The sequence below is a fragment of the Erinaceus europaeus genome, chromosome 15 (assembly GCF_950295315.1).
Source record: "Erinaceus europaeus chromosome 15, mEriEur2.1, whole genome shotgun sequence".
Lineage (NCBI taxonomy): Eukaryota > Metazoa > Chordata > Mammalia > Eulipotyphla > Erinaceidae > Erinaceus > Erinaceus europaeus.
Window position 1 is genome coordinate 89076158 of NC_080176.1, and position 17242 is coordinate 89093399.

Below are 17242 nucleotides of genomic sequence, written 5' to 3' on the forward strand. Positions count from 1 at the left end.
CCTTCCAGTAGCATTTCTAATCGTGTTTCTATTAGCATCCTTATTGTAATTATCATGGCCCAGATCTTCCCTCCTTTTTCTAGCTAGTGTAAGCTTCAATACGTATGTGTTTGTTTTCTTTCTCCGGAAATCTTAATGTCCCTGGACCCTGAAGTGTTAGGGAATTTTTGAAGCAGCCCTCTGTTTCTCAGCAGATGGTTTCTATGTTTCTGCTGTCATCAGGTCTTCTTGTGGTTTTTGTCTTTATTTATTTTTATTGTTTCAAGTCCTCCTAGATCATCCCCATTTATTTGCATATTTATTGATTTAGTCAGGTATCACATGTGGCATCATTTCTTCTGCTTGAGAGATTTTCTCTTATAACTGAAGGGAACTTTGGATGCACAATACATTTCCTGGGGCAAATACTACACACATATGGTGAAGGCTTGGGTTGTCTGGGGTCTGTGGGCATTAGAGCTGCTGCGTGACAATCTCTACAACCCAGGTTTGAACCTGTCATGAATGAACACAGCCTAGGGGTTTTTTGACTTCTGGTCTATTTCCAACTCTTCTATTTCTCTTCTCGCCATCTCTGTCTCTGACTCTCACAGGCTCTCTCTCACTCTGTCTGAACTCAGGAATATTTTACTTATATCCTTATTTTATTGACAGGCCCAGATATACAAAGAGAGTGGCCAGAGCACTGCTGAGCTCTGGCTGGTTTTGTTTGTGATTTCACCTAGGCTACTGGAGCCTCTGATTGGTAAGTCTCTCTGACTTAAGCCATATTCTGTCTCCTCATATCCATGGCAGTATCTCTCAGACTTTATAATAAAGATATACATCCATATACATATATAAATATACATATATATCTCTGTCATTTTTAGAATTGTCAACCTATGTAATTGATCTTAATCAGAATTCACACATTTACAACAGGTTCCTTTTTCCCTACTAATTGGCCACACAGTTGGAGCAGGATTCAATACAATTATAAATAATAGAACCTTCCAGTAGCATTTCTAATAGCATTTCTATCAGCATCCTTATTTTAATTATCATAGTACAGAACTTGCCTCCTTTCTCTAGTGTAAGCTTCAATACATATGAGTTTCTTTTCATTCTCCCAAAATCTTAATTTCCCTGGACTCTGAAGGGTCTCGGAACTTTTGAAGCAGCCCTTGATTCACAGCAGATGGTTTCTATGTTTCTGCTGTCATCAGGTCTTCTTGTGCTTTTTGTTTTTATTTTTCATTTGTTTCAAATCCTCCTAGATAACCCCCATTTACTTGCATATTTATTTATTTATTTATTTATTTGGTTCTATATTACATGAGGGGTCCATTCTTCTGCTTGATAGATTTTTCTCTTATAATTGAAGGGAAGTTTACACTCACAATACATATCCTGTCGTAAATACTACACACATATGGTGAAGGCTGGGGTTGTCTGGGGTCTGTGGACAGGAGACTGATGCCTTACAATCTCGACAACCCAGGTTTGAACCTGTCATGTATGAACACAGAGTGGGAGCTTTTGGACTTCTGGTCTCTTTCCAACTCTTCTATTTCTCTTCTTGCCTTCTCTGTCTCTGACTCTCACAGGCTCTCACTCACTCTGTCTGCACTCATTAATATTTTACTTTTATATTATTTGACTGACAGGCCCAGATATACAGAGCGAGTCACCAGGGCCCGGCTGAGCTCTGGATTGTTTTGTTGGCGATTTCACCTAGGTTTCTGGAGCCTCAGCTTTGTAAGTCTCTCTGGCACAAGCCATACTCTGTCTCCTCATAGCCATGCCAGTATCCCTCATAGTTGATAATAAAGATACACATACATATATGTACATATACATACATATATATATATATATATATATCAGACATTTTTAGAATTGTTGACCTTTTTATTTGATCTGAATGCAGAATTACCGCATTTATAATAGCCTCCTTATTCATAAATAATTGGTCACATAGTTGGAGCAGGATTCACTACAATTATAAATTATAAACTTTCCAGGAGCATTTCCAATAGCCTTTCTATCAGTATCCTTATTGTAATTATCATAGCACAGAACTTGCCTCCATTTTCTAGTGTAAGCTTCAAATCGTATGCATTTCTTTTCATTCTCGGAATTCGTAATTTGCCTGGACCCTGTGTGTCAGGGAATTTTTGAAGCAGCCCTCTATTTCTCAGCAGACGTTTTCTATATTTCTGCTGTCATCAGGTCTTCCTGTGGTGTTTGTTTTTATTTTTTTATTTTTTTCAAATCCTCTTAGATCATTCCCATTTATTTGCATATTTATTTATTTATTTATTTCGTCCGATATCACATGAGGGGTCATTTCTTCTGCCTGATAGATTTTCTCTTATAATTGAAGGGAACTTTTGACACACAATACATTTCCTTTTGCAGATACTATACACTACTACAACTGCTACTGCACTGTTTTTGACAGTGACATCCAATGCACAATGGATTAGTATTGCATGGCTCTAGAGAATGTTCACTATTTAACCTACAATGTTTTTAACCTCACAAATATTTATTCTGTTCTTTCTTGGGGGATGAATGGTTTACAGTCAACAGTTCCATGTAATAGTGGGCACGGGGTGGGGGGTAATTTTTCCCACTACCCCTGTATTTCTGTACATCCTTTGTAACTTTCTTATTGAGGAGAAGCAAACAGTCATAAATTGAGAGAGCAGGGCCCAAGCAGGAAGAGAGACAGAGAGACATCTGCAGCTCTGATTTGTCACTAGCCCAGCTTTTCCCTAGCTGGGTAAGTGTGACCAGGGGCTCAAAACAGGGTCCTGGGATTCCACATAGTTCCCTGGCAGCTCCACCAGCTGTCCCTCCAACCCATGCTCCCTTCGTTGTCCATGTAACTATCGATCTGCTCTAGGCATTTCTCACCTTCATATGCCAGAAACTTAACACTTCTCCCTTCCACCCATGAAACTTTGACCTTTTGCTAGGGTGCAAAACAGCAACTCCAATCCAAGTTATTTTCGGGACAAGTGTGTACGTCTCTGTGGGAAGGTGTGTGTGTGTGTGTGTGTGTGTGTGTGTGTGTGTGTAAGTGTGCATAAGTGTGTTTCAGTTAAGATTACCGCTGTTGTTTCTTTATTCCTGACACAGGGACTTAGGAACTGGGTTGTGTTATGACAAAGGAGGAAGTTTCCACTGCACAAGTGGTTTTTCAAGTATGAATTGGCACATTGGATTGTGGACTCTGTTGTGCATTCTCCCAGGTGGTCCTCAGATGGGTTCTTTCCTTTGCTATTCCCATGCTGTGTGTAATTTTCTGGGTAGACTCAAAGAGGAGTGGCATGGGGAGCTCAGCTGCATTCTGCTGTATGTCCAGAAGGTGGCGGCAAAGACCATAGTTGAGTGTAGTGATTCTGTGGAATGAGGAGAACTCTAGGAATTGTGGCCCGTGGACAGCAGGGTTGAAATTGACGTAGAGTGCCCTAGACATCTGTTCTTTCCTGTGGGGTGGGGGGATCCCCCATTTGGCTTTGCAAGTGGAAGGGGTTTCTCTCTTTGCCTGGGATGACTCTACTGGGAGCTTGTGAATCCCTGTGCTCAGCTGCATTCTGCTGGGTGTCCACAAGAGGGCAGCACCAGGGCGGGACTAAGGCTCCATGGGGCAAGTGCCCTGAGGCACTGGGCTAGGAGAGTGGCGACAGTGTTTCTGGGTGTGCCCCAAGAGCATGGCCAGCCTAGCGCAGGCAGGCAGTGTCCTAAGGATGGGCCCAGACAGGAGCTGTGGGGGTCGTGTTTGCAGAAACAGGGCCTTCAGAGGATGGCAGAAAGTCCCCGGGGGCGGGCCTCAGAGCCCGTGCCCAATGAGCCTGAGGGGAGGGCCCAGTGGGTATTCATAGAGACAGCTGGCCAATCAGAGAGGAGGAACGTCACCCTCAGGGGCGTGAAGCAAGAGCTGGCCAATGAGAACAGAGGAGGAGTTGCGTGGGTGGGCCTCAGAGAGCAGCCCACCAATGAGAGCCTGGGTGCTGGCTCTGGGTGGGCGTACCCCTGGAGGTCAGCCAATCAGGGTCCAGCGGAAGTGCCTGGGGGGCGGGCCCACGGGAGGCTGTCCAATGAGCGCCTGGGGCGGGCCTCGTGGGCGGAGCCCAGGAGGCTGGCCAATCATGGGGCAAGGGCGGTGACCTTCCTGGGCGTGCCTTAGGAACTGGCCTATCAGGGGGCGCCCCTCAGACAGCAGCCCGCCAATGGGAGCCAAGAGAAGGCTGGCTGGGGGCGTGTCCCTGGGACACCAGGCCAATCAGAGTCGAGCGGAAGTGGCTGGTGGGCGGGCCTTCCGGAGGCTGCCCAATCAGCGTGCTGCAGGGCCGTGTGGGCGGTGCTCAAGGCCGCTGGCCAATCACTGACTAGGGGCCCGGACCCTCCTGGGCGTGTCCAAGCACACTGGCCAATGAGATTGCTGGTGGGGTTCTGGGCGTGGCCTAGGCCTCTGGCCTATCAGAGCCTGGCTGGCGCCCTGTGGGCGGGCCTTCTGAAGGAATCCCGCCAATGGGAGCTCAGAGCTGGCCTTAAAAGGCTGGGCGTGCTTCCAGGAAATGCGAAGCAGGGTTCAGCCCAGGGCCCTGCCTTGCAGAAGCTGTCCAGTACGCATGTGTATAACTCCGTTTGTGCCTGTGCCTCTGTGGATTTGTGTGTGTGTGTGTGTGTTTGTGTGTGTGTGTGTGTCTGAGGGAGGGAGAGAGAGAGAGAACAACAGAATCACTGTGGCACAGGTGATTTTGTGCAAAACACTTGGCACATTCTGATTTACAGCTCAATATTGACACCAGGGCAGCTCTCCTTGGCCCTTGGTCACTTTTCTTCTTTTCAGATGTAAAGACACTGAAGAGGGAGAGGTTTTTGCCCTGAGGCTTGCACTGGGAACTAGCAGCTGCCCTGTTTGTGTTGCCAGACTAGGAAACCTGTGGTGCCTGTCCATGTGGAGAGTCTCCTGGATGAGTTCCTTCTCGAGCCTTTTTCGCTCGGTCCCGTTGGAGCTGCATATAGCTATTGATTTGGAGATTTTATTCCTTTGGACAATTCTTTTCCTGATGCAAAGTTTCTCTCCAGGTTTTAGCAATCAATTGTGTGAATGTCACATCGAATCCATTGTAGAAAATGACTACATCAGTGTCTCTCTCTCTCTTTCTCTCTCTCTCTCTCTCTCTATATATATATATATATATATGTATGTAACATGTAGAGGTCTGAAAATATTTTTTAGCTAGAGACCTGCACAGCTCTGGATTAGGGTAGCAATGTGGATACACCTGGCCCTTCTGAGCCACAGTCATGAGAGACATCTCACAGAGCCATATCGTATATCACTCTACAAATCTCTCTCAGCACAAACTACCACTGCCAAATCATCTACTTCCCTCTTGCTCTTTTTGTCCACCGAGTCTTATCCCAAAACTGTAAATCAAAGAAGAAATAGACATAGTGCAGTTCCCTGCACACAGGACAGGCTGAGGCTGGACCAGGGAGATGCAATACGCCAGCCTGCATCTTGGCTGGAGCATCACTATGACTACTTCGAATTTGGAGAGGCGAGGGCAGTTTTGGAGAGTGGGCTGCCGGCCAAGGGTTGCTTCTCAGAGTGGCTAAGACCTAGATGTTCTAAGTGTTACCTTTCCTCACAAACATAAAATAGCAATGCCACTTGTAAGAAGTATGCATGGGCATGGAGGGTTTGTCTTCAGTGCTCTGGCACTGATCAACACAGGGCCAGAATTTCAGTCCTTGTCTGTCTCTGTCATTCTGTCTCTCTGACTGTCTCTACGTGCCTTCTTCACTGGGCCCTTACTGGAAGTCAGTGCATGCATCGTGAACTCAGCCTTCCTGGTGTTGAAATTTTCCTTTCTTTGCCCTTTGGATTATTTAGTCTCCTGCACATGGTGTAGTACAGAGGGGAACTGCGGAGACAGCGTTGCTGCTGCAGGTTCCAGGCATATGTCCATCTCCAGCTGCAGCTGTCCAGGCCCTCTGTGCTTGACTGCCATTCTCCAGGGCCCTGAGGCTGACACTCAGCCTCAATGCAGCCCTCCTCACCTTCCTGCACAGCATCCTTGTCCTTATTCCATGAGAGCCCCGGTCAAGGGAAGTGAAACTCGATCCCCCTGGCACACACACTGTGCTTTCCCTCTATTAAGCCAAATGGAAAGGATCTGTGGTACTGATGGCCACACCAGTGTCCAGATTTCCCATGCAAAACGGAAGCTTCCAGTGTTCAGAAAGAGGGTGTTTTGATGGCTGTGAAATGTCTTTTCCAAGTGCCTCATGGTGTTTCAAATCCCTTTGAAACCTGAAGTTCTTTCTTGTATCTAGGGAATATTTTCACCACTGGCCAGAAGGTCCGCCCAACTAGGAGCACAGCTATCCAGGGGTCAGGAGGTCTTCCAGCCTGCTAGCTCCTGGAGGGATTCCTGAGTATGTCCTCAGGGCCCAAGTGTAAAAGGTGTTTCCAATTGCCTTGATTAGCAGCAGCCAGGCCCTCAGGTGAGGGGCGAGGCTGTGATCTTGACTGGAAGCCCCTAATTTGGCCAATGGAGGCATCCATCTTTTTTTGTCTGTCCATAGCAAGGGCCCGGGGAGTTTGTGCTTCCTGCAAGCAGAGCGACATTGTATGGGACACTCATGCAAGCCTACTTCTAGGAATCTCTCTGAGTGTGATGTGTGGACACCAGGACACCATGATCAGGGATGTGAGGCCACAGGAGCAATTGCCTTAGCCGGATCCAAAGGGTAGGTGTAAGGGGCCGGGTTCATCCACTATTGTTTGGTTCAACACACTTCCCATCTATGTGGAAACACAGCCCTTTCTGGGTACTTTCTGGGATTGTAATCTGCTGCCCTGAGCAGTGGACTGAGAGCCTGGAGGCTGAGTAGGCAGCCAAACGTGACTGGACAGGCTCAAGCCCCTGAATTCTGAGGGGTGCCCCAGCTTCCCCCATTGGCAGTGTTTGGATCATAGTGAGGCATGGCATTGATTCGGAACTCAGGAGAGTGAGACATGAGAGTCCCTTTGCATATGCATTCTTGCTTAGCCACAATCTGGGCTAGCTGGCTTGCCCTGACCAGATAGGTTCTCTGTACATAAGTTGCAGGAGAGGCTGGCTCCTTGCCACCCATGCTCTGAGACTACTACAGGTGATCTCTGAGCACACACAGACACACACAAACAGACAGACACACACACACACACACACACACACACACACACATTACTGTCAGGTTGGTAGTAGAGCCTATGGTGAAGGCTGGGGCTGTCTGGGGTCTGTGGGCATGAGAGCTGCTGCCTTACAATCTCTACAAGCCAGGTTTGAACCTGTCATCAATGAACACAGTGTAGGAGGTTTTTGAATTCTGGTCTCTTTCCAACTCATCTATTTCTCTTCTCGCCTTCTCTATCTCTAACTCTCACATGCTCTCACACACTCTGTCTTCACTCATTAATATTTTACTTAGATTCTTATTTTACTGACAGGCCCAGATAGACAAAGAGAGTTACCAGAGCACTGCTGAGCTCTGGCTTGTTGTGTTGGCGATTTCACCTAGGCTACTGGAGCCTCAGTTTGTAAGTCTTTCTGACACAAGCCATATTCTGTCTCCTCATTTCCATGCCAGTATCACTCAGAGTTTATAATAAAGATATACATACATGTATATATATACATATAGATTTATATATCTGTCATTTTTAGAATGTTCGACCTATGTATTTGACCTTCTTTCAGAATTACCACATTTATAACAGCCTAGTTTTTCTGAAATAATTGGCCATATAGTTGGAGCAGGATTCAATACAATTATAAATAATAGAACCTTCCAGTAGCATTTCTAATCGTGTTTCTATTAGCATCCTTATTGTAATTATCATGGCCCAGATCTTCCCTCCTTTTTCTAGCTAGTGTAAGCTTCAATACGTATGTGTTTGTTTTCTTTCTCCGGAAATCTTAATGTCCCTGGACCCTGAAGTGTTAGGGAATTTTTGAAGCAGCCCTCTGTTTCTCAGCAGATGGTTTCTATGTTTCTGCTGTCATCAGGTCTTCTTGTGGTTTTTGTCTTTATTTATTTTTATTGTTTCAAGTCCTCCTAGATCATCCCCATTTATTTGCATATTTATTGATTTAGTCAGGTATCACATGTGGCATCATTTCTTCTGCTTGAGAGATTTTCTCTTATAACTGAAGGGAACTTTGGATGCACAATACATTTCCTGGGGCAAATACTACACACATATGGTGAAGGCTTGGGTTGTCTGGGGTCTGTGGGCATTAGAGCTGCTGCGTGACAATCTCTACAACCCAGGTTTGAACCTGTCATGAATGAACACAGCCTAGGGGTTTTTTGACTTCTGGTCTATTTCCAACTCTTCTATTTCTCTTCTCGCCATCTCTGTCTCTGACTCTCACAGGCTCTCTCTCACTCTGTCTGAACTCAGGAATATTTTACTTATATCCTTATTTTATTGACAGGCCCAGATATACAAAGAGAGTGGCCAGAGCACTGCTGAGCTCTGGCTGGTTTTGTTTGTGATTTCACCTAGGCTACTGGAGCCTCTGATTGGTAAGTCTCTCTGACTTAAGCCATATTCTGTCTCCTCATATCCATGGCAGTATCTCTCAGACTTTATAATAAAGATATACATCCATATACATATATAAATATACATATATATCTCTGTCATTTTTAGAATTGTCAACCTATGTAATTGATCTTAATCAGAATTCACACATTTACAACAGGTTCCTTTTTCCCTACTAATTGGCCACATAGTTGGAGCAGGATTCAATACAATTATAAATAATAGAACCTTCCAGTAGCATTTCTAATAGCATTTCTATCAGCATCCTTATTTTAATTATCATAGTACAGAACTTGCCTCCTTTCTCTAGTGTAAGCTTCAATACATATGAGTTTCTTTTCATTCTCCCAAAATCTTAATTTCCCTGGACTCTGAAGGGTCTCGGAACTTTTGAAGCAGCCCTTGATTCACAGCAGATGGTTTCTATGTTTCTGCTGTCATCAGGTCTTCTTGTGCTTTTTGTTTTTATTTTTCATTTGTTTCAAATCCTCCTAGATAACCCCCATTTACTTGCATATTTATTTATTTATTTATTTATTTGGTTCTATATTACATGAGGGGTCCATTCTTCTGCTTGATAGATTTTTCTCTTATAATTGAAGGGAAGTTTACACTCACAATACATATCCTGTCGTAAATACTACACACATATGGTGAAGGCTGGGGTTGTCTGGGGTCTGTGGACAGGAGACTGATGCCTTACAATCTCGACAACCCAGGTTTGAACCTGTCATGTATGAACACAGAGTGGGAGCTTTTGGACTTCTGGTCTCTTTCCAACTCTTCTATTTCTCTTCTTGCCTTCTCTGTCTCTGACTCTCACAGGCTCTCACTCACTCTGTCTGCACTCATTAATATTTTACTTTTATATTATTTGACTGACAGGCCCAGATATACAGAGCGAGTCACCAGGGCCCGGCTGAGCTCTGGATTGTTTTGTTGGCGATTTCACCTAGGTTTCTGGAGCCTCAGCTTTGTAAGTCTCTCTGGCACAAGCCATACTCTGTCTCCTCATAGCCATGCCAGTATCCCTCATAGTTGATAATAAAGATACACATACATATATGTACATATACATACATATATATATATATATATATCAGACATTTTTAGAATTGTTGACCTTTTTATTTGATCTGAATGCAGAATTACCGCATTTATAATAGCCTCCTTATTCATAAATAATTGGTCACATAGTTGGAGCAGGATTCACTACAATTATAAATTATAAACTTTCCAGGAGCATTTCCAATAGCCTTTCTATCAGTATCCTTATTGTAATTATCATAGCACAGAACTTGCCTCCATTTTCTAGTGTAAGCTTCAAATCGTATGCATTTCTTTTCATTCTCGGAATTCGTAATTTGCCTGGACCCTGTGTGTCAGGGAATTTTTGAAGCAGCCCTCTATTTCTCAGCAGACGTTTTCTATATTTCTGCTGTCATCAGGTCTTCCTGTGGTGTTTGTTTTTATTTTTTTATTTTTTTCAAATCCTCTTAGATCATTCCCATTTATTTGCATATTTATTTATTTATTTATTTATTTCGTCCGATATCACATGAGGGGTCATTTCTTCTGCCTGATAGATTTTCTCTTATAATTGAAGGGAACTTTTGACACACAATACATTTCCTTTTGCAGATACTATACACTACTACAACTGCTACTGCACTGTTTTTGACAGTGACATCCAATGCACAATGGATTAGTATTGCATGGCTCTAGAGAATGTTCACTATTTAACCTACAATGTTTTTAACCTCACAAATATTTATTCTGTTCTTTCTTGGGGGATGAATGGTTTACAGTCAACAGTTCCATGTAATAGTGGGCACGGGGTGGGGGGTAATTTTTCCCACTACCCCTGTATTTCTGTACATCCTTTGTAACTTTCTTATTGAGGAGAAGCAAACAGTCATAAATTGAGAGAGCAGGGCCCAAGCAGGAAGAGAGACAGAGAGACATCTGCAGCTCTGATTTGTCACTAGCCCAGCTTTTCCCTAGCTGGGTAAGTGTGACCAGGGGCTCAAAACAGGGTCCTGGGATTCCACATAGTTCCCTGGCAGCTCCACCAGCTGTCCCTCCAACCCATGCTCCCTTCGTTGTCCATGTAACTATCGATCTGCTCTAGGCATTTCTCACCTTCATATGCCAGAAACTTAACACTTCTCCCTTCCACCCATGAAACTTTGACCTTTTGCTAGGGTGCAAAACAGCAACTCCAATCCAAGTTATTTTCGGGACAAGTGTGTACGTCTCTGTGGGAAGGGGTGTGTGTGTGTGTGTGTGTGTGTGTGTAAGTGTGCATAAGTGTGTTTCAGTTAAGATTACCGCTGTTGTTTCTTTATTCCTGACACAGGGACTTAGGAACTGGGTTGTGTTATGACAAAGGAAGTTTCCACTGCACAAGTGGTTTTTCAAGTATGAATTGGCACATTGGATTGTGGACTCTGTTGTGCATTCTCCCAGGTGGTCCTCAGATGGGTTCTTTCCTTTGCTATTCCCATGCTGTGTGTAATTTTCTGGGTAGACTCAAAGAGGAGTGGCATGGGGAGCTCAGCTGCATTCTGCTGTATGTCCAGAAGGTGGCGGCAAAGACCATAGTTGAGTGTAGTGATTCTGTGGAATGAGGAGAACTCTAGGAATTGTGGCCCGTGGACAGCAGGGTTGAAATTGACGTAGAGTGCCCTAGACATCTGTTCTTTCCTGTGGGGTGGGGGGATCCCCCATTTGGCTTTGCAAGTGGAAGGGGTTTCTCTCTTTGCCTGGGATGACTCTACTGGGAGCTTGTGAATCCCTGTGCTCAGCTGCATTCTGCTGGGTGTCCACAAGAGGGCAGCACCAGGGCGGGACTAAGGCTCCATGGGGCAAGTGCCCTGAGGCACTGGGCTAGGAGAGTGGCGACAGTGTTTCTGGGTGTGCCCCAAGAGCATGGCCAGCCTAGCGCAGGCAGGCAGTGTCCTAAGGATGGGCCCAGACAGGAGCTGTGGGGGTCGTGTTTGCAGAAACAGGGCCTTCAGAGGATGGCAGAAAGTCCCCGGGGGCGGGCCTCAGAGCCCGTGCCCAATGAGCCTGAGGGGAGGGCCCAGTGGGTATTCATAGAGACAGCTGGCCAATCAGAGAGGAGGAACGTCACCCTCAGGGGCGTGAAGCAAGAGCTGGCCAATGAGAACAGAGGAGGAGTTGCGTGGGTGGGCCTCAGAGAGCAGCCCACCAATGAGAGCCTGGGTGCTGGCTCTGGGTGGGCGTACCCCTGGAGGTCAGCCAATCAGGGTCCAGCGGAAGTGCCTGGGGGGCGGGCCCACGGGAGGCTGTCCAATGAGCGCCTGGGGCGGGCCTCGTGGGCGGAGCCCAGGAGGCTGGCCAATCATGGGGCAAGGGCGGTGACCTTCCTGGGCGTGCCTTAGGAACTGGCCTATCAGGGGGCGCCCCTCAGACAGCAGCCCGCCAATGGGAGCCAAGAGAAGGCTGGCTGGGGGCGTGTCCCTGGGACACCAGGCCAATCAGAGTCGAGCGGAAGTGGCTGGTGGGCGGGCCTTCCGGAGGCTGCCCAATCAGCGTGCTGCAGGGCCGTGTGGGCGGTGCTCAAGGCCGCTGGCCAATCACTGACTAGGGGCCCGGACCCTCCTGGGCGTGTCCAAGCACACTGGCCAATGAGATTGCTGGTGGGGTTCTGGGCGTGGCCTAGGCCTCTGGCCTATCAGAGCCTGGCTGGCGCCCTGTGGGCGGGCCTTCTGAAGGAATCCCGCCAATGGGAGCTCAGAGCTGGCCTTAAAAGGCTGGGCGTGCTTCCAGGAAATGCGAAGCAGGGTTCAGCCCAGGGCCCTGCCTTGCAGAAGCTGTCCAGTGCGCATGTGTATAACTCCGTTTGTGCCTGTGCCTCTGTGGATTTGTGTGTGTGTGTGTGTGTTTGTGTGTGTGTGTGTGTCTGAGGGAGGGAGAGAGAGAGAGAACAACAGAATCACTGTGGCACAGGTGATTTTGTGCAAAACACTTGGCACATTCTGATTTACAGCTCAATATTGACACCAGGGCAGCTCTCCTTGGCCCTTGGTCACTTTTCTTCTTTTCAGATGTAAAGACACTGAAGAGGGAGAGGTTTTTGCCCTGAGGCTTGCACTGGGAACTAGCAGCTGCCCTGTTTGTGTTGCCAGACTAGGAAACCTGTGGTGCCTGTCCATGTGGAGAGTCTCCTGGATGAGTTCCTTCTCGAGCCTTTTTCGCTCGGTCCCGTTGGAGCTGCATATAGCTATTGATTTGGAGATTTTATTCCTTTGGACAATTCTTTTCCTGATGCAAAGTTTCTCTCCAGGTTTTAGCAATCAATTGTGTGAATGTCACATCGAATCCATTGTAGAAAATGACTACATCAGTGTCTCTCTCTCTCTTTCTCTCTCTCTCTCTCTCTCTATATATATATATATATGTATGTAACATGTAGAGGTCTGAAAATATTTTTTAGCTAGAGACCTGCACAGCTCTGGATTAGGGTAGCAATGTGGATACACCTGGCCCTTCTGAGCCACAGTCATGAGAGACATCTCACAGAGCCATATCGTATATCACTCTACAAATCTCTCTCAGCACAAACTACCACTGCCAAATCATCTACTTCCCTCTTGCTCTTTTTGTCCACCGAGTCTTATCCCAAAACTGTAAATCAAAGAAGAAATAGACATAGTGCAGTTCCCTGCACACAGGACAGGCTGAGGCTGGACCAGGGAGATGCAATACGCCAGCCTGCATCTTGGCTGGAGCATCACTATGACTACTTCGAATTTGGAGAGGCGAGGGCAGTTTTGGAGAGTGGGCTGCCGGCCAAGGGTTGCTTCTGAGAGTGGCTAAGACCTAGATGTTCTAAGTGTTACCTTTCCTCACAAACATAAAATAGCAATGCCACTTGTAAGAAGTATGCATGGGCATGGAGGGTTTGTCTTCAGTGCTCTGGCACTGATCAACACAGGGCCAGAATTTCAGTCCTTGTCTGTCTCTGTCATTCTGTCTCTCTGACTGTCTCTACGTGCCTTCTTCACTGGGCCCTTACTGGAAGTCAGTGCATGCATCGTGAACTCAGCCTTCCTGGTGTTGAAATTTTCCTTTCTTTGCCCTTTGGATTATTTAGTCTCCTGCACATGGTGTAGTACAGAGGGGAACTGCGGAGACAGCGTTGCTGCTGCAGGTTCCAGGCATATGTCCATCTCCAGCTGCAGCTGTCCAGGCCCTCTGTGCTTGACTGCCATTCTCCAGGGCCCTGAGGCTGACACTCAGCCTCAATGCAGCCCTCCTCACCTTCCTGCACAGCATCCTTGTCCTTATTCCATGAGAGCCCCGGTCAAGGGAAGTGAAACTCGATCCCCCTGGCACACACACTGTGCTTTCCCTCTATTAAGCCAAATGGAAAGGATCTGTGGTACTGATGGCCACACCAGTGTCCAGATTTCCCATGCAAAACGGAAGCTTCCAGTGTTCAGAAAGAGGGTGTTTTGATGGCTGTGAAATGTCTTTTCCAAGTGCCTCATGGTGTTTCAAATCCCTTTGAAACCTGAAGTTCTTTCTTGTATCTAGGGAATATTTTCACCACTGGCCAGAAGGTCCGCCCAACTAGGAGCACAGCTATCCAGGGGTCAGGAGGTCTTCCAGCCTGCTAGCTCCTGGAGGGATTCCTGAGTATGTCCTCAGGGCCCAAGTGTAAAAGGTGTTTCCAATTGCCTTGATTAGCAGCAGCCAGGCCCTCAGGTGAGGGGCGGGGCTGTGATCTTGACTGGAAGCCCCTAATTTGGCCAATGGAGGCATCCATCTTTTTTTGTCTGTCCATAGCAAGGGCCCGGGGAGTTTGTGCTTCCTGCAAGCAGAGCGACATTGTATGGGACACTCATGCAAGCCTACTTCTAGGAATCTCTCTGAGTGTGATGTGTGGACACCAGGACACCGTGATCAGGGATGTGAGGCCACAGGAGCAATTGCCTTAGCCGGATCCAAAGGGTAGGTGTAAGGGGCCGGGTTCATCCACTATTGTTTGGTTCAACACACTTCCCATCTATGTGGAAACACAGCCCTTTCTGGGTACTTTCTGGGATTGTAATCTGCTGCCCTGAGCAGTGGACTGAGAGCCTGGAGGCTGAGTAGGCAGCCAAACGTGACTGGACAGGCTCAAGCCCCTGAATTCTGAGGGGTGCCCCAGCTTCCCCCATTGGCAGTGTTTGGATCATAGTGAGGCATGGCATTGATTCGGAACTCAGGAGAGTGAGACATGAGAGTCCCTTTGCATATGCATTCTTGCTTAGCCACAATCTGGGCTAGCTGGCTTGCCCTGACCAGATAGGTTCTCTGTACATAAGTTGCAGGAGAGGCTGGCTCCTTGCCACCCATGCTCTGAGACTACTACAGGTGATCTCTGAGCACACACAGACACACACAAACAGACAGACACACACACACACACACACACACACACACACACATTACTGTCAGGTTGGTAGTAGAGCCTATGGTGAAGGCTGGGGCTGTCTGGGGTCTGTGGGCATGAGAGCTGCTGCCTTACAATCTCTACAAGCCAGGTTTGAACCTGTCATCAATGAACACAGTGTAGGAGGTTTTTGAATTCTGGTCTCTTTCCAACTCATCTATTTCTCTTCTCGCCTTCTCTATCTCTAACTCTCACATGCTCTCACACACTCTGTCTTCACTCATTAATATTTTACTTAGATTCTTATTTTACTGACAGGCCCAGATAGACAAAGAGAGTTACCAGAGCACTGCTGAGCTCTGGCTTGTTGTGTTGGCGATTTCACCTAGGCTACTGGAGCCTCAGTTTGTAAGTCTTTCTGACACAAGCCATATTCTGTCTCCTCATTTCCATGCCAGTATCACTCAGAGTTTATAATAAAGATATACATACATGTATATATATACATATAGATTTATATATCTGTCATTTTTAGAATGTTCGACCTATGTATTTGACCTTCTTTCAGAATTACCACATTTATAACAGCCTAGTTTTTCTGAAATAATTGGCCATATAGTTGGAGCAGGATTCAATACAATTATAAATAATAGAACCTTCCAGTAGCATTTCTAATCGTGTTTCTATTAGCATCCTTATTGTAATTATCATGGCCCAGATCTTCCCTCCTTTTTCTAGCTAGTGTAAGCTTCAATACGTATGTGTTTGTTTTCTTTCTCCGGAAATCTTAATGTCCCTGGACCCTGAAGTGTTAGGGAATTTTTGAAGCAGCCCTCTGTTTCTCAGCAGATGGTTTCTATGTTTCTGCTGTCATCAGGTCTTCTTGTGGTTTTTGTCTTTATTTATTTTTATTGTTTCAAGTCCTCCTAGATCATCCCCATTTATTTGCATATTTATTGATTTAGTCAGGTATCACATGTGGCATCATTTCTTCTGCTTGAGAGATTTTCTCTTATAACTGAAGGGAACTTTGGATGCACAATACATTTCCTGGGGCAAATACTACACACATATGGTGAAGGCTTGGGTTGTCTGGGGTCTGTGGGCATTAGAGCTGCTGCGTGACAATCTCTACAACCCAGGTTTGAACCTGTCATGAATGAACACAGCCTAGGGGTTTTTTGACTTCTGGTCTATTTCCAACTCTTCTATTTCTCTTCTCGCCATCTCTGTCTCTGACTCTCACAGGCTCTCTCTCACTCTGTCTGAACTCAGGAATATTTTACTTATATCCTTATTTTATTGACAGGCCCAGATATACAAAGAGAGTGGCCAGAGCACTGCTGAGCTCTGGCTGGTTTTGTTTGTGATTTCACCTAGGCTACTGGAGCCTCTGATTGGTAAGTCTCTCTGACTTAAGCCATATTCTGTCTCCTCATATCCATGGCAGTATCTCTCAGACTTTATAATAAAGATATACATCCATATACATATATAAATATACATATATATCTCTGTCATTTTTAGAATTGTCAACCTATGTAATTGATCTTAATCAGAATTCACACATTTACAACAGGTTCCTTTTTCCCTACTAATTGGCCACATAGTTGGAGCAGGATTCAATACAATTATAAATAATAGAACCTTCCAGTAGCATTTCTAATAGCATTTCTATCAGCATCCTTATTTTAATTATCATAGTACAGAACTTGCCTCCTTTCTCTAGTGTAAGCTTCAATACATATGAGTTTCTTTTCATTCTCCCAAAATCTTAATTTCCCTGGACTCTGAAGGGTCTCGGAACTTTTGAAGCAGCCCTTGATTCACAGCAGATGGTTTCTATGTTTCTGCTGTCATCAGGTCTTCTTGTGCTTTTTGTTTTTATTTTTCATTTGTTTCAAATCCTCCTAGATAACCCCCATTTACTTGCATATTTATTTATTTATTTATTTATTTGGTTCTATATTACATGAGGGGTCCATTCTTCTGCTTGATAGATTTTTCTCTTATAATTGAAGGGAAGTTTACACTCACAATACATATCCTGTCGTAAATACTACACACATATGGTGAAGGCTGGGGTTGTCTGGGGTCTGTGGACAGGAGACTGATGCCTTACAATCTCGACAACCCAGGTTTGAACCTGTCATGTATGAACACAGAGTGGGAGCTTTTGGACTTCTGGTCTCTTTCCAACTCTTCTATTTCTCTTCTTGCCTTCTCTGTCTCTG